The 23,231-nt window shown below is 43.4% G+C and overlaps 2 long non-coding RNA genes across 3 annotated transcripts in view; one reads left to right on the forward strand and one right to left on the reverse strand.

The window, feature by feature from the left end:
* The window catches only part of LOC121675782, a 48,897-nt gene that overhangs the window by 14,855 nt on the left and 10,811 nt on the right, over positions 1-23,231 (reverse strand). For both annotated transcript variants that reach the window (XR_006020216.1, XR_006020217.1), the window contains exon 2: positions 10,509-10,665. This is a non-coding gene — a long non-coding RNA (uncharacterized LOC121675782). The remainder of the gene's footprint in view (positions 1-10,508; positions 10,666-23,231) is intronic.
* LOC121675783 lies at positions 6,335-7,507 on the forward strand. Its single transcript, XR_006020218.1, has 2 exons — positions 6,335-7,004; positions 7,332-7,507. It is a non-coding gene; the product is annotated as an uncharacterized LOC121675783 (long non-coding RNA).

Genomic DNA, 23,231 nt, shown 5'->3' on the forward strand with positions numbered 1-23,231 from the left:
TCATGATGACTTGCATAGGCCTTAATTTTTTATTTTCCACTTAAATTGCTCCCGATTTCATATCCACACTGTTAGCATGGAGTTCAGAAAATTAAACTAGTCAAAAATAATTGAGGGGAAAAAGAAGCAGGCCATATGTTTTAAAAGCAACCATTTCAAAATGCAAGATGACAGATTATAGTACTCTTCTGCAAATACAGTGGGACTCAAATAACCAGTCAGGGAATTGTCCTTAATAGTTAACCTGAGACACCTGAAACCTCCACCCTTTTCCACCTTTACCTGATGTTTTTAAAGGTAAGCAATTTTACTGCTTGTGTCCATCTTACTTTTTTTCCTATTAAAAATCTCAAAAATTTAATAAACATTATTTTCAGTTAAACAGGGATGTTAATTTTTAATCTTTTAAAAGGAGAAAGAATGAATCAATTTCCAAATGGCACCTTGTCCCTAAAAGACAAATCACATGGCCTATAGAAATCATACTCAAAACAGTGCAGTAAATGCCTGCAATCAAACAGGCTAAAGACCTAACAGCTAATTGTGTGATCAGAAACAAACCTGAAGAGCCACCATCAGCTCACAACCTCCAGACCATCTTCAATTTGAGCACTTTTTTAAAAGTATCACCTCAGTCTTTCTAGATAACATCCTTATGGCCTTTCCTATCTAACCACACAGTTAAACCTCTCACCTATTCAAGCTCTCATGTAACTGTGCTAGATTAATTTTTTAACTGTACTTGGAAATGACAGTCTGCTGCTGGCCTCCTTCTAAAGTTATTCAGATTTGAGATTACTGTAGAGAACCTGCTGCATTTTCATACCACTGCTGGTGCAGATCCACTGACTGAGAAAAGCTCCCTTGTGTCTGTTGACATGAATAATCCCCAACATTTTTAATATAGGCTGCCTTTGCCAGTTGGCTGACACTTGTGCTATGCCATGAATAAAAGCTATTTGATGACAGTTGAGAAATGGACGTGAGACACTTGCTGCTGTATTTCCTCTGCTCTGTGGGAGCCAGTCCCTATTATTTGTCATGTGCAGGAATGTAAAGACGTTAAAGGCAACTTGAATGCAGCCACTGATGATGTGCTAGTGCAAAACAATGTAGAAGTGAGACCTCAAACCTCTTCTAATAGTCTGCTTCTTATGTCCCTCATATGTCTTTGCTGCCTATAGGAAGCTTCAGTCACTCTAAGTTTAAATAACACTCATTTTAATGCATTTACCTAGTTGGAGCATTCAAAGTGTGCCTTCACATCAACACAGAAAAGATCCCTTTATTAGCCAGCTACAGAAAGTTTAAAGTTTTCTGTGTGTCATATAAGCAATGGGATTAATAATGCATGGTTACTTACCAGTGACTGCTGTTCTTCAAAAGACCTGCCTGTGTTTGTATCCGTGGGGTGTGCACTATAGGAGAACTACAAATACCTGGTGTGAAAAACATGCACTCCAGGAAAACCATGTGGGACAGCAGCTCAGATGACTCTGCATGAGGGCATGTGGTGTGTTAATGCTGGCAAGGAAGAAAAAGATAGGGATTTAAGGTAGAGTTGACAGAACAAGAGGAAAAGTGTTTGGCTAACAGAAAATGGGAGATGGAGTGAGGTGTCTGAGGAGTATGAAGAAAAAAAAGCAAGACTGAACCATCCAAGAACAAGATAAAATGAGCAGAAAGAGAGATGACTGTGAGAATACAGACAGGAGGAGGAGTGGGAGGAATGAGATTAAAGGCAAAGTAACTTACAGAGGACCTTGAAGGGGAAGATAGGGAGATTTATATGGAGGCTGAGAGAGACATGAAATCAGTGGGATCTGGGAGATGGGCTGGTATGTCACAGCTGGGGGATTTTTAGCAGGAGACTTCTGAGCAAGCAGGGGAAGAAAGTCAGAGGAGAGGATGGGAAGGACAGACTGCTGCAGCACAGGCATCTACTGCATGGATAAGAGTCTTTTGAAGATGGACAGTAAGGGAAAGGTAGATTTAAAGAAGATTGAATACATCCCCATACTTGGGAGATACTTAGGAGCGTACGGATAACCCATTAAAGCCCCTTTATTACCAGAAAACCCCAACAGACATCACAGAATTTAAAGGCCTGCCAGAAAGAGGCAGCTCATGCCATACTCAGCAGGCAAATGTCCTTAAAAATATGGTCAGTGGACTGCAAAAAAATCAACAAGGGCTGCTATCCTCAAACAGAGCATTCACTTGATTCCGTTCCAAGCTGATCCTTGCCCTAAGTTTTGCCCTCGCTGATAAGTAACATTAGCAGATTTACAGGTTAGTCAAAGTTTTCTCTCCACATGAGTCCTTGCCAGAGTTTTCCCTGCAAACCTGACCCAGCTGGGAGAAATGCTGCCCTCTCCCCTGCTTTCAGATCAGAGCTGAAGCTGACAAAATGCACCTGCCATAAGGGCTCACCAGTAACAACCCTGCACCTTCAATATAAAGTTTCAAGCACCTGATATTAGTGTGGCACTGGCGAGCTCTGCTGTCTCTGCCTGCAGGCCTGGAGCTCTGCAGAGCATTGAGCTCTTACAGGCACCCAAGGAGAGACGAGGTGGCGATGCTTCTGAGCTGTCTCTGGGAAAGGAAGTCCTGTGCTCTCCAGGAAAATGGCCAAGACAAGAAACTGCACAAAACCTGCTGAAGCTGCATGAGAAAAATCAGAAGCTGGAGAGAATTACTTTCCCCCAAGAAGAGGGAAGAAATGGTGTGCATACATAGACAGTGTCCTGGGGGTTATAAAGCGAGACATGGTGACACAATGATGGAATAATTTCCAGATGATCTGTTGAGCAGAAGATGCTTTGGAAAGCTCTTTTAGCTAGATCAGCTTTTGGGATGTGTGACTAACAGCAATAGGCCATAATAATTATTTTTTAAATGTCACTTCAAGCACAGCTTTCTCCTGATTATCACTAGAGCACATTTCTAGCACAATATATCTTGGTTGTATCTGAAGCTAGCTCTAGGCAAGGATGTTAAAAACAGTATAGCATTTTGCTCTTGCAAGGGAGAAATCTCACAATTAGGCCATCTGCTACTTTGCACACCAGTGACAGCTCGTCCTCCTATTTGCTGATGGAACCGGGGCTGGCAATTAAATAGCAGCCCTTCCTCCCTACCCTCCTCCCAACCTCAACAGTGCCACAGCTCCTCTCGCGCATTCCCCCCCACGGATTTCCTTCTTCACCTGAGCTGCTGTGCTCCTCTGCCAGGTGCCTCCCTGCAGATGGTCTCTGCCCCTCTCGTTTTGCCCTGGCTTTGGCTCCCATGAACCACAGCTCTAGGTGGGGTGGGCTGATGCTGATGTTGCTGAGGATGAAGCTGCAGCTCCTCAATGGCAGGATATGTATTATCACATCATGTCAAGTCAGAAGGGAGCTGCCTCTGCACCTGCTGTGACTGCTTTCATGTAGCTTGAGCCTCCTCAAGACAAATCTTCTCTTTCAAAGTAGACTGAGCAAATGACTGAGGCCACACCTATTTCAGCCTTCCTGCAGGCAAGAGGAGAGGGTCTCATCGTACTCTGTCTCTACAAATAACTGCACCCCAGCGTAGAGGTACCCATCCTGCCCTGCAATGCAGCGGTCAGCTGTGGTGGTGTGGAGCTCAGCACTGCTGGGCACCTTTGCACTTCCATCAAACCCAGCTTTTCACAGAGCCTGAGCAGCCCAAATCCACATCCTTGCAGTTCATCACAGTCCCCTGGGCAAAGAGTCCCCTAACTTCTTCTCCCGTGTGCTCCATGCACAGCACTGGCACCGTGGCATGGAGACTGCAGCTGCTGTGTTCTCCCCTTCCCTTGCCAGCCTGTGCCCTCACCCTTGCTGCACTCATCAGGAATCCTCCCGTCCTCCACCCCTCTGCAGAAGACAGCTCTCTTCAGTGGGCTGCTGGCAGATAATCTGCCTGACTCATAACGGCTTGCTTTCTTTGAAGCAAGATGGATATCTCTGAAGTTGGTGATTTCTGTGTCTCCCAAATCCATAATCCTGTGATTGCTGCAGTACCAGCACCAGAGTTCCCACAGCGCAGCAGCTGGACGGAGTGGCACGCAGATCAACACGGTGCACATGCTTTGTAAGGCACAGAGACCTAGAGCAACGCTGTGCTTCTGATCAAATCCCACGCTTTGCCTTCTTTCAGCACATCAAGCACGGTGATGTGTTTTCAGCAGGACCCAAACACCCAGACACAAAAAGGCAGACCCGGGGCTTAGCTTCACACTTACTTTTCCTCTGACAGTTTTGTATAAAGCTAAATATTCATGTGATTAGCATGTATTTCTTTAAGGGAGCTTGTTCTCTTAGTGCTAATCTGGGCTGAATGGCCAAGCACACGGAATTTTGCTCGTGGTGCTGGATGAATTCACCTGTGGGGCAGCCGATCAGTGTAAGGGTCCCTGCACTATTCCAGTGATGAAACCGGGCTTCCTCAGCTCAGTTCGGTGAGCTACATTTCCTTTTGCTGAGCTTTCCGGCTTGGGCAGACATTTGAAACGGGAGGTGGTCTGGGTCGATGGAGATGTTTGTCATGGGGAAGAGGACGCGTTCCTGCTGCCAGGCAACCGGCGCTGCAGCGCCCGTGCCAATGGCTGCGAACACCTCTGCAGAGGCAGGTCTACAGAAGGAGCGGCCAACCCGGGGCTGCTGGGGGGGCCCCATCGCCCCACGGAGCCGGGGGTGCCACAGCTGCTCCCCCAGGGACCCCCACGGAGGCAAAGTGGGGAGATGGTGCTGTGCCCCCTGCCCTGCCCGCCTGCGGGTCCCTGTCCGGGGCCCAGGCAGGGCGCTCGGGGAGCCCAGTGCCCGCTGCACCAAAGGAGGCTTTCTGCCCTGCTTCCAGCTCTGCCTTCAGTCGGTGCTGCTCCGGAGCCAGGGGAGAGGCTGCTGTTTGCAAGGTGGTGCTGTGGGGCCTGAGGGGGTGTCTGCAGAGCCCCTCGCCCTCTCTCAGCACTCATCTTCAGGTGCTTGGGGGGTTCCATTCACCCGTTCTGCAGCCAGCTCTCTACTCCCGCCCGTTCACCCCTCTCCATCCTGTGGCACAGCCTCACTGCAGGGCTGGCACAACCCGGGTGGCTCCATCACTTGCCAAATATTCACTGTAAAACTGTGCCCCGAAGAAGCAAGCCCCTTCTCACTGTCCTCTCTGCTGCATCTTCAGCCACCCTGGCAGGAGTAAAAGGAGGGGAGAGAAGAGGGACCCCAGACTGGTACCAGCATGGGGAGGTGGTGCTGCTGCTGTTCTGGATGATGAGCCACAGAGGGAAGTCCTATACTCTACTCTTAGCCTGGGTCATGAATTTCTTTCCCCAGAGCCTGCTGCAATCTGCCACACACAGCTTGTCAGCTGAGGATACAATAGATTTTACTCGTGACAGATATGCATACACACACATATATATGCATGAAAAGCTCATTCAGTAGGATTAGGCAAAATTACCATAGCGTGTGCAAAACAGCAGTGCCATCCACTGAAAGCATGCCCTTTGCTTGCTCGCTTTGATAAATGATTTTGATTTCTTCCAGTCTCTCACTCCAAGAATATTACTGTGGAGACAACATGGAGATCTATGTACTAATTGTTTCAAGAAGTTTTCATGTAGTGATAGTTGGGCATCTATGATCTTACATTCCCTGGGGAAGTTTTTATTCAGATTTTCATATAGGTTTTAGTTTTCGTTTAGGGGCAGATGCGTGGAATGCTGAGGAACACATCTTGTTCCATCACGCTTGGTCCTTTATGGACAGGCTTTGGCTACAAGTCCAGTGGGAAAGACAAAATTTATCCAGAGCCATGCAGATGACACATACTCTGGCCACTCGGCACTGCTTAAACCCTGGAAACAGCAATGTGAGGCGAGAGAAGGCGAAGAGAAAGGCAAGATCAGATAATTTATTGTGGGTCTCCATATTGTAGTTACAGATAGATCTCAATGGATGAAAAGTTATCTGCAGAGGTTTGAAGCCAGGGGATAGGAATCGTGTCCCTCCTGGATCCCAGGAGCAATTTACTTGCAGTGTGGGGACTAGACCCTGGGTACAGGGAGCAACAGTGCAACAGCACTAGTGAAGGGCCGCTCAGAAACTGCGTTTGTTCCTGAAGCTTCTTTCCATTTTTCCCTGTATTCCTCACGTGTGCTTGTAGCGAGGCAGGTGCCATGGCTCCCCAGTGCAGATGGCAGGAGATGTGGGAGCGCTGCCTCCTCCAGTGCTCGTGGGTGCAGGCGACCAAGCCTCTGCTGGCCCGAGCAGCCCCGGCTGGGAAGCAGACTCTGATACAGTCGTGCGCAATGCTGCCTGATGATTCACTCCAACTCGCTTTTCATTCCCTTGGGAACACAGAAGGGAGGCAGGGAGCAGATCAGCATCCCGCAGACACAGTCTCCCCATACATCAGCTCACCCTTCCAGCGAGCCCATGTCCTCACTTAAGGGGAGTATGGAAAACCTGTTAGAATAAACTCCAGTAAGGATTTTTGTTAGGAAGTACGAAGCAAGGATTCAGCCTACCGCCTCCAACTCTCATCAGTCCTAATAAGAGGTGAGGGGGTGAGCTTGAGGGCTGTCCTGCAAACTGGGCAAGGTGGTTTTGCAGAGTGCTACCAGTAGGCCACTGAGCTGGCCTGGAAATAGTTTCTTTAGCAGAGTAAAAATACCTGACTTTGACAGCCAGCATGCTGGCTTGTGTATGCATAATTTGCTGTGATCATGCTATAAATCAAGATGAGACTGCTAAAATTATGTATGACCTCATTTGATAGATTATCTAATAAGAAATTTGCTAATGCAGTTTATCACTTAAAAAGCCATACGACTGCTAAGGATGAGTACTTTACTGCAGCACATTTAAACCTAATTGTCAGAGGAGAAAAGCAAGCGGATTTCAGAGGTGAGTTAGAAGAGCATCCTTATGAGGATGATGTCTTCACTAAATCAGTGGTGCAATGCAGCAAGCAGGGTGGAAAGGAGTCTCCTCTGGATAAAGGTACAGAAAACTGCTAGACAAGGCTGTGCTGTGTGAGAATACTGCATGGACTCACTGATCAGTAGCACCTTTATAAATGTAAATAGTTGTATCCTAACGGGCATGCTTGCTTTTATTGTTTGATCTAGCATTATCTTTTAATTTTTCTGACATTTCAGTTCTGTTTCACTGTCTTGCAAGCAGATCTAAAATCCCTGATATGTGGAAAGAAACTACCAGCCTAGACCTCTAGCTCTAACTTGCTATTCTGGTTATGATGCCTGACAGAATAAAAAGAGTAATTGTTTTGCTGCTATATGTTACCATCAAATATTTTTGTTCTTCCAGTCCTGTGACTCATTTAAAAAGACTGAACATCACTTTGACGTACACAAACAGAACTAGAAAGCAGCTCAAGCCAATGAAATAAAGCTCGTTTTGCAGGTTTGTTAATCACTTATTCTGTTTCAATCCCAAATTTGTGATTAATATGATTAAAATATAAATGCTGTTTTCTTTACTGATGTTTTTCTAAAGCTCATTCTGGGGTCTAAATGCCTGTATATATGATACTGTTCAAAGCCTCTGAGATAAACATTAAACCTCCTCACAACTCCGTGTGTGTGTGTATGTGTGTGTGTGGAGGGGGAGGTGTTAAGAAGTGATGATTTCGAACTCCATTTTGGGATTGGGAAAAATGATGTGGAAACATGAAAGAGCTTACAAAGGGCCACACAGAAAATCATTATCAGAGCCAAGGCTACAGCTCTGACTTCACTGATCCCCATCTCATCTCCTGACTGCCCAGAGCAAAACTTGCAAATGTCCTCCTTTTTACGCCTCCGCACCCTGAGCACATCCTGCCTCATTTGTACCCTGCCCAAAAGGGGGAGTTTGTTCTTCTCCAGGGAAAATGATGCGTTATGGCAGAAATGGGGAAATCAGATGTTGCTGTACAGAAAATGTGACCCTTGGCACAGGAAGGCAGGAGGTAATTTTACTGAGCACTGCTGAGTCAAAACTGTAGGTGACACCTCCACTTTGACTTAGGTGTGTGACTAATGATTTGGGGTTGTAGAGGAGCTACTGGTGTCACGAGAAAAGCAAAGATACTTGTAAAACATTGTGAATTCCAGGGCCTGGGATCAAGGAGCTGAAGAAAGATGTTTTGGTAGAGGCATAAAATTAGAGTCACGCAGGGGGACTGCCCATGACATTTGCATAGGAGGCCCACCTAAATATTGGGATGCCAATATTGATAATGTAGTGCCAGCTGAGTAGCTGGAACTGTTCCTCAGGTAGCTGGGACTGTTCCTGAGAGACCTGGAGCCTGCATTTCCACGTGAACACACAAAACAAAGCTGTGTGTGTACATCTGACTGGAGTGATTTATTTACAAAAGAGAAAAACAAAGTAATGGCAATATCATCTGCCTCATTAAATGGCCCAGCTCTAAAGGGGTGAAGCCACTTGAGGGGTAACTACATAGTTCACCACCATGCCACATCACCATTTATGGCTTTCCCCACTGACATTTATTGATACAAACTGAGTTAGTGGATTTTACATTGAAAAGACATCTCCACAAGAAGCTGGACTCAGGGCATTTGCTCACTCACCCTAGACTGTCAAATAACTCCCTGATTATAATTTTTGGTCACAGTTGATCTGCCTTAGGACAAAGTTTCATCATAAAGCTTTCATTAGTCATTCCTTGAGTCATCCTGTTTCATGAGCTCTTACCCCTACCAAGATAAAATCTATCAGTAGCAATTCTCAGAGACCTACCAGTCAGTGACTCTGTGATGCAACCTGTAGCAACCAGGCAGAATTTATTCCTCCATATTTTATCTCCTGCCAGCCATCAGCAAGTGAAGTAAAAACAGCTGCTCTGAACCCACATTATTGCAGTGAGATTCCAAGGGAGAGGTGCTGAACCTCATTTAAAACCAAGGGAGAACCAAGAGAAGAAATAAAAGTTCTAAGCCTATACCCTTGAAGCAGAATGGTTTTTTCCTCAGTATACATCTATTCAAAATAAATGCTTCTCATGCCTGCTGGGCAGTAAACCTTGCCATGTAGCTGCATATACTGTGCTTGGCCATATGGTTAACAATGCACCATGAAGAGAGACATACCATAAAAATAGTACTGGTAGAAATATTCTTAAAACACCACTTATGGGCCAAGAATATCCTCTAGAAGAAACAGACAGTGAAAGTACATGTTGAGGTTGCTATCTGCTACAACAGGCAAATGCTCCTGCTGTGCAAATCAAAAGGTGGATTTTTTTTCTTTGAAAACATTAGGTAAATATTCCTAGAAAGACAGAACTTCAATGCATGGCTGGGACTACAGCATGCATCCACTGATCAGTGGTTAAAGACTGCCCAGAAAAGTCCAGGGGATGTGGGAAGAGAGCAATGCTGCAGCTGTGGTCATACCTGAGGACTAGGATACATTCCTTCAAGGAGTGGGAATCCCACCCTACCACACATTCTCCTAGATCACATGGGAGATCTTTAGCTGAGTCACCAGAGAAGAGCAATATAGAAATTTCCAAAGCTGGAAGGAGCAAAGTTTTACAGACATCCTATTATGTACAACTTACATAATCTGAGTACTTAGCTGCTTAGATAATATAGTGATAGAACTTCATAGAATTAAAAAAGAAAAAGCTTCTCACAGATGATAATAATATAGCAAGAATGGAATTGAAGTGCTCAAAAAATCAGTAAAATAAGTCCCATTTTCCTTCTGGTTTTATTGGACATTTCCAAGAGGGTCTTAATGCGACAGAGATGATGCCTCAACTCCTATAGCCATGACATCACTTACACTGAACTGTGACTTCTCAAAGCATTGGACACAGAAGCTTCTGGTGACTTAGACATAAAAGGCAAAGATCAGGGTTCAAACAGTAGCCTTAAGAGGACTGTTTTTTTCCTGTTGAACTGCAAAATTTGCACTAACTTAAGTGTGGATTCTTACTCTCATCTGTATGCAACACCTAATGTTATGCAAAAGATGAACAACTCTTATCTCCATGTACATAAACAGAAAAGTCTTGCACAAGTGGCTGCAGCAAAGGACTGCAACTAATGTGGAAGAGTAACAATGCAAGCATGTTATACCCAGAAATATTTCTTCTCTGATCACAAATTTTGGGGTTTATCTATGTTACATAAAACACCCAGGACTTAGATCCTCCACTGGTTTAAGTCATAGCTCTATCAAAGCATGTGGAATTATGTTGATTTGTATAAGATGATCACACATTTGTAAAACATATTTTGGCCTAAATGGCTGATAGACTAGAGTAAGGGAGTAGAAGGAAATAAGCCCTTTTAGAAAATAATACTCACATACTTCAGTAATGTGAGCAAGAAAGAAGTATGTCTTACCTGGTGAGAAATGTACCCTTTTTTCATACGTACAAGCCATGTTATCTCTAATGAAATAACAGCACCTTGTGTTGCAGAAACAGGATAGACACACATATGAACAATACAAGAAGGTGCTTACTTCAGAAGTGTTTCCTCTGCACTGCTTCAGGTACCTTCCTCTGCTTGCTTTTCCAAAGTAGCACCTCTTTGGCAGTTCAGCTTCTGTGCAGGTTATTCAAGGACTCTTTTTCAAGTACCAGTACACTTGCAGGGATAAGGTTTATCTGAAAGGCAGACTATGCAAATGAACATACAATGAACTAATGCAGTTCCACATTTTTTCCACTCCAAAGATTGTTCCTCCATCACCTGACACTGGTGCAAAATACATCAACAGGCTAGAAGCTGGTATGTAAACTTCACATGCCGAACATAGGGAATGCTAAGGACATCCATAGCTGAAGAGTTTCCAGGATGGGAGAAGCCTATATTCATGTGAGGGTGGAAAACTTGGTTTACCAACAGCTGGGCCATTTGCTTTGGAATAATTTGATCACTGTTGGCATTAGACCAATTAATACTTTACATGGTGCAACTGTCCTTGGGGAAGCGTAGGCTTCCAGCTTCCATGACTAAACACAGGACTGAAAAGGGCAAGGAATGATAACAAAGGAATTCAAGTTATATCTACTACCAGAAAGCAAACCTGATTTCCAACCAAACACCTGCCATTAAAAAATGGTTTCCCACAAACTCCTCATTTCCTTTGTGGAGTCTTATATCTAAGGTTAGCCAGGGATTAGAGGTAAGATGCCAAACCATTTTGCTTATTGACAATAAAAGTCTGCCAGTTCTTTGCAGCAATAGTAAAAAAAAAAAGAAAGGTAGCTACCTGTGGTGCTTCTCTTCCATCATTTTGAAGCTGTTCTTCAGGATATTGTATTACTTTTTGTCTTTTTTTATTTCCAAGTGCTATTGCTTGGCAGGCAAAACTCTTGGACTGTGTTATGTACCAAACCTTCCAGCATCTAGGTTTTCACAGTGTTATTAATACTCAAGAACACTGGAACAGATCTAAAATAAATATCCCACTGTACTCTTCACTGGGTCCTATGCATCAACTACTGTGCTAGGATAAAGAAATGCTTGATATTCCACAACTGGATGGAGAACAGAGAAGGGAGAGCTCTCAGTGAAATGCTGGGAGCTCGCTGGCTGTAAACAAACAGAAAAGAAGATAAATCAAAGCTGTTCTTTGATCCCAGCAGTCCGGGCCATGTTCTGTTTGACTCTGCACAGCCAACAGCCCCTTTGCTCCTGCATTCACAAGGCATACGGCATCACTGAGCCTCCCCGTCCTACAGAGCTGGGTTGGTGCAGCATCAGTCAGGCTGGGATGAATCTGTGGAGGCCAAATAGGGGCAGGGCCCTTGCTCTATCCCCAAGAGAGCACAGGAAACCTCTCGTAGAGGAGCAGCCGGCTCTGCTGCTCAGTGCTTGCCGTGACCCTGGTGCCTCAACTCCAACACTCATCATGTTTCCCTCTCTGCTGCTCCCAGAGGACTTAAAGGTGTTCCCTCAGATGCTATAATTTAGCCCTTCCAGGCATCAGTCCTGTTCACCCATGCGAGGACAACAGAGTATTTAAAGCTGAAACAGCCAAAGAATATATTCAAGAATCTATGATAAAAGCTACAATTTTATGCACCGTGGAGCATCCATCAAGGAAATGCACAGAGCTAGTGCCACAAAATAATTACATGTGCGGAGTCCATTGTAAACACAGCTTTTATGTGCATCAGCACAGCTGGGGACAGTGTTTAAAAATATAATTATGTAATACATTTTATGTAGTCCGTGAGCCATTCAAGTGATACCATCGGTTCAGCAAAATTACATGCAGCAGGTCTGTATCTATCGGCCTGAGCAAAGAAACATTTTTCAAGAGCATTATTATTTTTTTTTCCTGCCACAAAATAGATTTGTCTCTGATGCCTATGGGGGATTTGTGTCTCTGTCATTGGCCACTTTCTCTCCTACTTTCACCAATGAAGGAGAAAGAAATGGGGAGTTATTTTTGGCCTTGCAGCAGACTCCAGCATCTAAATCAGTTAGTTCTGAAACCACTTGGGGTGGTGCCGGTTCTGTGTTAATGGCTTTAGAGGGAAGGAATTTGTGATGTCTGACTGTTAGTGAAAGGAAACAAAGCGGCTGTTGTGGGGTGGACGGGCAAGGCAAGGTTAAGACGCTGTGTAAGGAAGCAGGGTTCAGCCTTCAGCGCTAGATGTGCAGCAAAGGGTGAGCTGTGGCTAGGGCAGCACAGAGGAGGCTATTACCGAGCCACACAGAGGCTTCAGTTAGCCGGAGATCTCTATTGAAATACACAGAGAAAGCAAGCTTACAGCTACACTTACTGCTGACACCCTCATAGCCCCTTCCCACTGCCACCCCCCATTTATTTTATCCTTGCAAAGCTTATATTGTGTGAGCTGCAAAGCATGTAGAGGAAGCTTTGCTTTCCTTCTTGTTTAATCTGCAATTGCAGCTCAGTTGAGGTGATGCAACAGTAAAATTTCTGAGACAGTGCTTCACCATGCTGCTAAATGATGGGAGCAGCAGCATCCACAGCTGTTTATCTGAGACAAAAATTGAGGTTTGCAGATACTACTTAATGGTCATTTTAAGGCCCCAAAGCTTTCACTTACTTTGCAGACAGTAGATTATATGTCTTGGCTAAATCCTATATGAAAAATGACGTTTGAGCTGTCAAAGTCTCTCTAGGAGACCCAGAAGATTGTTTTTTCATTTAAAGAGATCATTAAAGAAATCTGTACCTAGTTTCATAACGCAAGATCCACAGGTGGGAGTAGCAAGATAGCTTCTTCAGCTAGCCAGGAGCTGCCTGGCACAGAAACAGGACTTGATGCTAATTTCTAAATATAGGATCTGATATCTGAAAAGAGATTTCCTTTTTTCTGTTAGATGCTGGGTCATGTGTAGCATACAGAAAAGGAGAGTGGGGACCAAAATGCTGGTGTCTGCATTCCTGATTGCATGCTGGCATCACTGAGAAGGAGACATAGCTCCTTGCTTTCTCTGTCCCTTCCTATGACTGTTGTATTTCTCTGTGCTTAGTGGGATGGCATTGATCAGAAGATGGAAGATATGACAGCCAGAGGAGTCCAGCTCTGGCTGTGGTGTGGCACAGCAGAGCCAAGCGGGAGCGCTGCTGTTGGATCGCATCCGCATGATCAGCAGCGCTCGACAGAATAGCTGCTTGTCTGAAAGACAGGCACAGGCAGTGTCCAGCCACACTTCCAAAAGGAAGCAAATACTGCACTGTTTGAAAAATCTCAGAATTGCCGTATGTTTGATTACAGAGCTCCTAAGGTATTCAGATGTTTCCTTCCCCATGGAAATCTCTGTAGAATACATTTTGTAGATGAAGCTCTTTGTGTTCTCTGTGGCAGATTGTGCAGATACAGACTAATGCAGTGCATACCACCTCATTTCAGAGAAAGTTAGGGCAGCTAGCAATGCCTTGCCTCCACTGCACAGCCTACTGGCATGTGTTGGTGACTATATTTCATGTCACATTACACAAGGAAGATAAGGTTTCCCCTGAACAATTTAAGTAAGCAAATATACACACACATATATATTGCATATATACTGAGCAGAATCTTTATACATTATTAGGGAAAGATTGATTTGGGGGAGGTCTAAGCAGTTAGATGGTTTCTGTAATTAAACTTGAGGAAAAGCAAACTTGCATTTTTAAAATCATTCAACATGTGATTTTTAAAGTCGCACTTAGTGGAATTTTTTCTGAGGAACTTTATCAACACAATTCCTACTTTGCAGCACAAGACATACAGTATAGTCAGTCAAAATTAAACTATTACCTCCTATCATGCACACAAACAGAAGGTATAAATAACAGTACTTTAAAATTAATTTTCTGAGCAGAATTGGTCAGTGGCCAACTAAAAAGTCCTTGTCTGTAGTATCAGTACCAAATGTAGAAGTTTTATGGTAGGGATTTTTTGTAAGATGTAACGTTTTATATTCTCATGGGAATTTGTAATTGTCCTCTTGAATGTGCTTGATAATTTAGAGCAAGACATGTTTAACACAATGCCTGCAGACAGTGAGCTGGATTTTCAAAACCACACTGTTGAGCAAAGACAGTCACAAGTGATATGGCTGTGGCTTGTTTATGCAGGAGGTAATTCCTTTTTAAGTCTGGTTCAGAATGTGTGATACCAACAGGTGAAGACCAAGCTCTTCTTTATATGTCTTGTCTAATCCAACTGGTGCTGTATGAGTATAAAATGAGTCCAAAAATTCGCAGTTTTGGACCCTAAAATGCTATATTTACTACCTTCCAAAGGAAACATGTTAAGCAGAGTACTGTCAGCAGATGAGACATGGGGAAGAGGCAGGAATGAACAGGCAATGCGACTTCCTCAGGATCACATAACAGCTTTGTAGAGGAATTCACAGCAGAGCCCCTGACTTGTGTTCCGCAGATTGCTAACCACTCTCAGGTCCCCACTGCTTGCAGTGTGCCTTTCCATAGAATATCCCAACACTGAAGCAGCAGAGACCACATTCATTGAACATTTGTTAAACAGATCTGGTTTAAGGTTCTTAACAAAAAAGTTACTTGAAAGGGTGTGCTCCATCCAAGGGCATTCGACACAGCTTTATGGCTTAAATGCTAAAAGCCAATTTGATTACAAGAAACACTTTCAAATGGAATGTGTTTTATATGATCACAGGGAACCTTCAAAACACAAATTTAAATAATTTATATCAGTACCTTCTGGGTGAAGCCTAGCTGTGCATTCAGAGGTAGAAATATGCAGGCAGAATGTTGTGTCCTAGAAAGAAGAACAAATGCTACTTCTGCCTTTCGGAGAGAACAGAGAATCCCAATGCTGACATGAGCATGGGAAAAAAAACCTAGTTAAAAGCACGGAGAATCCTTCAGAGTGTGTGTGCAGATACTTCTGAGTATCCATGAAGAGATTAGTGCTAACTATATTTATTAGTTAGCAGAATTACCTAGGTGTAACTAAAACTCTGATTCCTTGAAGCCAGTCACTCATTCTTAAAATATGGTACATATGTGAAACTGTTACCTCTTCCAAAAGGGACAACTGCCTTGGCACAGCAGAGTAAGTAATACTGCAGGGTAAATGGTGGGATTTGGTCACAGGTCTGAAGAGTGTTGTAAGGAGAACCCATCAAGCCCTTGCCCTTAAATTCCTTCAGTGCTCTTCCTTTAATCCTTCATACTAATGTTATTTATACAGTGTTTATTAAAAGTGGTCTCTAATTTCAGGTGCCTCACCGAAACCACCCAACTCCAAGAGGTTTGCACACCTCCATCTAACTCCAACTGGGATAATGGAAGCAAGGGGCAATACCTAGTCCCATCTCCTTCTCTGTGGTTGCAGTAACACATTCCCGCTTTTTCAAACACCACTACCCAGCACAAATGGCTACTCAAGCTGTATTTCCTTAAAAAGGTGGAAGTTGGGGAAGCATTGGCTATTTGGAGACTTGCAGGCAAAATATGTTTTTTAAGTAAGACGATACCAGCAGATGGATTTCATGAAGGAAAAACATTGAGCAAAATGCCATAGCCAGTCCAAATAGTTACAGCAAAGAAGAAATGTGAAACTGAAACCCAGCTTGTAACTGCATCTTGGCAGTGTGCAGTTGCAGGTAATAATTGTCTTCACAGCCCAAATTCTCATGCACTTCCCAATGGAAATGAAATAGAAAGTTGAGAACGTGATCATCCTGACTGGCAGACAGAGCAGGTGGATGGCAGCTTTGAACTGCTTGGAAACTACAAAAGAGACTCGGCCTTTACAACAAGTAGGTGCTGATCAGCCTCTTCCATGATGACCCTCCAAAGCACCTCATAATGAGGTTATTTCCTTTTACTCACTACACACAACAACAGAAGTGGTGGTATGTCCTCATCATCAGCCAGGACAACTAAACAACTTTTAAGCTGTTACTGTTTTAAGGACAAGGAGAAGGTGATAACCAACTTCTACCCACAGCACCATGTAAGAGCACTGTGAATGTTTCTTCCCCCTTTGGAAAAGGTAGGTGGATGTGGGGAAAGGTTCACAGAAGTTCTTACCCTCCATCCTATCCTGAATTTTCTAGAATTCATGGCTTCTACTTGGACCTAAAGCCAGTTTTGAGTATTTGCTTACCTGGCACACGTGGGTGAGAAATGGGTCTGTTACAGAGTCAGAGAGTTAAAGACAAGAATGGACCACTACAATCACCCTTTCTAATCTCCAATGTATTTAATTTCAATTCAGTAACTCCATAAAGAACTACATAATCATGCCTAGTGCATCATTGCTAGATGCCTAGCCATCTGTGTAAGTAAATATCTGGCTAAAACATGTCTCCTGAAAAGTTATTAATTCTTATCTGAAAGAAGAGGATATGAACAATCACTCCTTAGGAGGTTTTTATTAGTAATAAAAATAATTTCAAAATTAAGACAAGTTTCTAATTTGAGCTTACTTACCCTCAGGTTCCAGATATCTGCGACATACTTCACCAGTCTCCACACATGCTCTTGAGCCATTCAATCATTTTTTTGGTAGTACATCTTACCATGGTAAGACTTTATACTGAGCAAGTCAGCTTCTAATCTTCTTCCTGATAAAGCTCAACCAGCTCTCCATTCAGGCCCTCTACTAAAGATTCCAGGCCTCAAATCTGTTTGTGGCTTTCTGTGAAATCTTTAATCAATATCTAGGCAACTAGAGTATCAGTTACAAAATAAAAGATATTGAGACAGAAGAGGGGCATATGAGGAGAAGGAGCATGCAGTTTAAACAGCAAGTCTACAACATTACAAAATACAGCGTTCAGGTCTAGAGTTCATCTGTTTTGCTCTGTTTTCTTAAGTTCCAACCTTACCTTTAAATCTCCTATACATACAGGAACAAAAAATTAGAGAAATCATCGTATTTTTATGTCTGAGGACAAATTTTAGACCCCCCCTGCATTGTAGAGAGAACGGCTTAGGCACTGTGCAGGGCAGTGCTCAGCCAGAGGCTGGGATTAAGGAGGTGTGCAGAGTGTACCCAGGACAGCCTGGAGGTGCCCGGGAGCTGGCAGGAGGGGTGCTCTGCCTCCTGCTGCCAAGGGCCGGCTGGGACTGCTTCCACCCAGCCCTGCTGTAGGTCATCTGCTTGGACCCAAACAGGGCACTGATATCTGGGCTGCAGGCCGTGGCTATTCAAGGACTAGTTCATATTTGCAAAGCTGTTAATTACAGTGTAGGACTTCGTTTCTAATACCAGTGACACAGCACAAAGCTCCCAAAGTCTCTCCTTCCCCATTCTCCACCAGTACCAAGGGGACTCCATATTACTTCTTCTTTCACATCATTGTGCTTTTACAAGTGATCAGATCACAGTTTCAAGAAGGAGCCATCCTTGGAATGGCATGTATTTAAAAGACAGGCAATTTCCAATTACTACAGTCTGTAAAAGCCAGAGATCAGATTCAATTACACTGCACTTCGCAATTTACAATCTGTTGGTGTTCGTTTCAGCAGAGGCTTGTTAAATGCTCTCCTGCTGCAGACCTTCAAAATGCTCTTGCCAACTGAAAGAGCAATGGTTCTTAGTCCAGAGCCTCACCATAGCTTAAGCCATCAAAATGCAGGTCAGACCCCAGGCTCTGCCCAGAAATTCCACTTGGGCAAGGATGGCATGTGGCTGGGTTTCAGCCCAATGAAGGAACCTGGTGGGCTACTGAGCAAAGCTGGTGTGAGCCCACATTTAAAATATGAAGGCACCAGAATACACAAATATGCAAATATGTCAGATCCTAGTAGGCTCACTGACCTATTACATGATTCTAAATCCAGAATTTGAATGTCCTTGCATTTTCCTTTTCTGAGAGTGAGGCTCTCTGGCTTCACAGTTTGGTTGCTATTGCTGTGGCACATAAGCCCTCAGAAATAACAGGCATGTGGTGAAGGTGCTTGTCCTAATGTTTCCTGATGCACATTCAGCAGATCCACAACCCAAGGCAGGTGGCAAAATCCAAGGGAAGGACCACAAAAGCAGTAGATTCCCAGGCAGGTGATCTTTGTAAGCCTCTTCTCATAAGTACAATGCAAAATATCCCTTAGGTAAGCTACTATAAAAATTAAGCAGCAGTGGTAAAGCCAATAGAACTGTATTAGTTCATACCAGATCAAAATGTGGTGCTCTCTAGGAAACTATGTATCAGTGGTATATAATTAGTCAATTGAAGACACAGGTGTTCCAAAGAATCCACGGCTCAGGAAAAATGCGAAGTGTCTTTTGATGTGTTACAACAAAGCAGATTCAATGTATACCATTAAAGTTGATTGCAAAAATATTTGCAAAAATGGAAAATGATTACATTTCTAAACTCATCCCAGAGCTAACTCGCTCACTCCTTCCCCCCTTTTCTGCACATCTACTTGTATGGACCTTGTCAAATACCTGAAAACATGAAACTAAAGCAGAGGAGGACAACAACAAACAACAGCCAGCATCCCTCTTAGTATTTAAAGATGAGACATATTTTCCAACAAGAAGAGTGCCCGAAATACTGAACTGATCCTCTAATAAGGCAAATCAAAATGATTTAAGATCTGTTTAGGAGACTAGATCCCAACAAAAGTCACTTCCATTAAATCTTGCCTGTTAACAATGGCTTAGTATAAGATTGGCATACTCCTGAATGGGCCCTTGACCTGAGGTTGTGATTATTTACCTGCAGTGTAATAATGCAGTGCGCCCTGAAAGTTTAAAGTGGGCAGCTGCCATTGCAGATCATGGGATGCATTAATTTTGTGCATTCAGTTTGCATTTATTTTAAGTATTGTGACCTCTCTGCTTCCCTTTCTGCATTTCATTTTTTTAAGTTTGCCTCGTGGGTGTTAGTACGTTTTCGTTTTTGTGTTGGTTTTGTGTGTGGTGGAAGCCAAACATACTTACCTGCTACTGTTCCACTAGCTCTGAACTACATTACCTGTGGCATGGGCTACAGGGGTTTTGTGTAACCAGGATAAATCAGAGTAATTTCAGAGAAATGCATGGAGTCAAGATCAGATTTCACAAATGGCTCCAAAGTCAGAGGAGGAACCAGGTCATATAGCAGACAGCAATCTAAAACCTAGATTTGAACAGGTGTCAGTTGACCCTCCTGCCATGAAGAACGATCAGAAAAAGCATCAGGGGAGGATGAACGGGAACAAATCCTGAAGGAGCTGCAGGCATGAGAGGCCTGGTTCTCTTGAAAGTCCAAGGACTGCAAAAGCCTGCAGCAGCCTGCAGGGTTGCTGGCTCTTACTGTGCCAGCCCTTGGGGGACCACAGCCAGGGCTGCCCTTGGGCAGCATCCAACAAGAGGTTTTGTCCTTGAACACTGAGGCTAAGGAGGTTCCAAGGAGGAGGTAAAGTTGTCTTTGGCAGCCTTGAGGAAAATCTCAAGGCAGTTTTTGAGATGAAATGAGGGGAAAGCTAGGAGACAGACAAAGTTGGAAATGCAGCAGCTGCAATATTCATCGAAATTTAAGTCACATATGGATTAAAAATGAAGACAACTTCTGAGCTATATGTATCACTGGGAAAAGGAGACAGGCAGTTCAGTACAAAGGGAGTTTCAAAGCTGTGTGTTTTTAGCTAAACAAACTAAATGTTAACAGGAGACACTGACATGAAGTTGGCTTTTATAAGGAAGAACTTTCCCTTCTTCCTCCCAGCACGGCAACAAGCCAAGCTGAAAGCCGATGATCAAAGGTCAGTCACCGCTGCTGAATCTCACTAGTTATCAGGATCTCCGCTGGAAACAAATGCTTTCACACTGCAGTCGAGCACGTTTATGAGGGCTGCTGAAAGCTACATTTCAATTAATGCAGAGGTAATACACTTTGGGTTCTGGGTAACATCAGCATGGAGATATTTCAAGTGGCAGTGAGTCAATACTCTATTACTAGCAGCTCTGCAGGCAAAGTGCCCACTGGGAACAGGGAGGCTGCTATGCTCTCCCCTACCAGGAAGGGTCCAGGGTGGGGAAGCATCCACTTTTGCTGTTTGCCCTGTGCTAGGGTTTTTGGACAGGCTGAGATCTTTGGTTTCTGTGATTATCAGCTCAGCACCACTGTTAGAGCCCTACATTTACTGTAACAACATTTCAAAACCTGCCTCAGAACAAGACCAAGCTTCTGCAGATGAAAAAGCTGATAACATGAATTTTGGGAGCCAGCTTTTGTCTGCACTACTCAAGTAGGTCTTAGAGGCCTGCCTGCCTACATTCCCCCAAAATTTCACATCTCATCGCTTCTGTTGGAAAGTAAAATATATATATACACACATGCAGGGGATCATACAACTGGGGTCACAAAGATAATTAGTCAGAGAAGGAACCATGCAGCATTTCACATTTCCTGCACAAAAGACCCATTGGTTTCTCTCAGTTTGGGTCTTGGCTATAAACAGCATTCCACTTTTTGACCTTGAGCTGTTGGGAAGAACTTTCTGGACTAGAGAATTAGGAAGAAAGTGGAACAGTAGATGAGAATTGGTGTGGGATTGTGTACTTCTGAGCAGGGTGGCCTTGGCCCATTGGTGGCAGATAGGCCACACCTACCTGGAATTTTCTGTCTGTCTCAGAATGGCTCCTGGTATGACCAAGTTACTGAGGGAGACATTTAGGAAAAAAAAATACTTAGGGATCTGTCTGAAAAACATCATACTGTTTAACAAAAAGGCAGGGAATAGGATTTTTTTCCCCACGAGTGCCTGGCAAATCCATCCTGCTCTGTCACATGCATACACCACAGTGCCTGGTGGAAAAACAAGAACTTAAGAAGGGAAATGGCAAAATCATTCATCTAATATGGGTGGGCTAAAAAAAGAGATAAAGAGGAAATAAAAAATTATATATCCACTAACACTGATTAAGTTGTGGGCGTTAATGAAGAACAAAACTTTCCTTCATTGAGCTAAACAGTAGTTGGGACTGAACATTACCCAATATGCATAAAACAGAGAAATAAAGCTGTATTTTTTTAAATGAATGAAATTCTCTTGGGAGATGGTTGGCACAAAGTCTAAGCACAAACGAAGACCCACTTCAATCCATAGAACAGGATTTAAAGCCATAGACTTCTCTTTTCACCAGGGCTCATTTCATCCTCCAGCAGGCAGAGAAAGGAATGACAGGAAACCAATCCAACAGCTTCAGAAAAAAAAAAGAAATCTAACCAATAAGTGGAAAATAGCTCAGAATGCCTCGTGGGCTTTCCTCCCCCTTTTAAATTATTGCAGCATTTATTCCTCCACACTGTATTCAAGTTCCTTGTATGTTTATCACTTCAGAAAGGAATTTGAGTGGAGTGGGAATGCATAGCCAAGTAGATGATTAGGGTTTACTTATGGCTTTCTCAAAAAATGCAGATTTATCTTTGTATCAGCAGATTTCGGAGATGTGCCAACTAAGAAGGTAACCCAGAAGGAAAGCAGTAGCTCCCTTTTTTTTCTGCTTAGCAATTACCTCTTCAATTAAAGTTGGGAGCAATTTTTTTCAAGTCTTTGTCATATTGTTGGAACATGTTGAAACACAAAACTTCTTGTTGTTCAGCAAATATCTTTATGTCATGCAGTGTTTAAAACCCTATAGTGACAGGTCTCTGCATAGGATACCTCCACATGTGTATAGAGCTTCCTGACTTCACTGTGGCTTAGAAAAGATGTGGAGCTCACGGCACATGGAGTCCACATCAGCAAAAACCATCAATAAAATTTTACATGTTACAAAAAACCCCCAAAACACCAGATTTCTATGTACCTGTATCTCCCTTGCCAAAGCAGTGCCACTGTGGAAAAACTGAGATGAAGAGGGCAAAGTTTTCTTTCTTACTCTGCATCAGGGCAAAGAGAACCTGGCTTTCACTTGCTGCTTTTCTCCTAGGTCTGCTGTACCAGCTGACCTTTGGGCAGGGCACAGAACACAGTGCAGAAAGCAGCATTGTAGTTCAGCTCCCTTGAACCACCTGCTTTCCGTGTGGAGTTTAATCTCATTATCAACTCTCACAGTCACACTCAAAAATGGACCCTTGACATCCACAGACTACAATTTAATCTGTGCTCCACCTCCCACAGAACACTTAGTACTGAAACAAGGATGACTGTGTTTCTTTAAAAGTTTGTCACATTTTATTTTGCAGATCAAAAAATTAAGACATCACATGCATCAAATTCACCCACTTCAGTTACTTTGCATTTAAGTTTGATTTCATTAGTTGTTCTGTACACTGTTTTCATTTTGAGCACAAAGATGAAAACCCCAGCCAGAGTCAGGTCCTGCTGAAAGCTCTGACTCATTCTCATATTTCTCTTCGCTCCAGGGCCTCTTTTTTCCTAACCTTTATATTCTTTCACTGTAAAAAAGACTCAAAAAAACCCCCCAAAACCTCTTCCCCCATTTACTGATGCTAGGAAGAGTAAATGGGTTTTGTTCATGGTCTTAATATAGCATCATCACCATTCTCCTCCAGGTTTTCAATGAAGCTGCCTACCTCATCTCATCAGTAGTCACCAAAATCAGTTGAAATGTTTCTATGGATTCCAATGGGCACTGAAATAGGCCATTACAAAACCCAGCTTGTGCAGTTTTACTAAAATCTACTTCATTCTAGGTGATTTTTTTTCAGAAAGGATTTTAATACTTGAGTCTATTACATAAGTTACAGAACAACCCATAGGCCCACGGCTGCCAAAGTGAAAATAAATGGAAGCACTCATTGAAATCATGCTTGCAACTCACAC

Source organism: Corvus kubaryi, unplaced genomic scaffold, assembly GCF_017639235.1.
Source record: "Corvus kubaryi isolate FWS band 111438036 unplaced genomic scaffold, C.kubaryi_AGA036_p1.0 76, whole genome shotgun sequence".
NCBI lineage: Eukaryota > Metazoa > Chordata > Aves > Passeriformes > Corvidae > Corvus > Corvus kubaryi.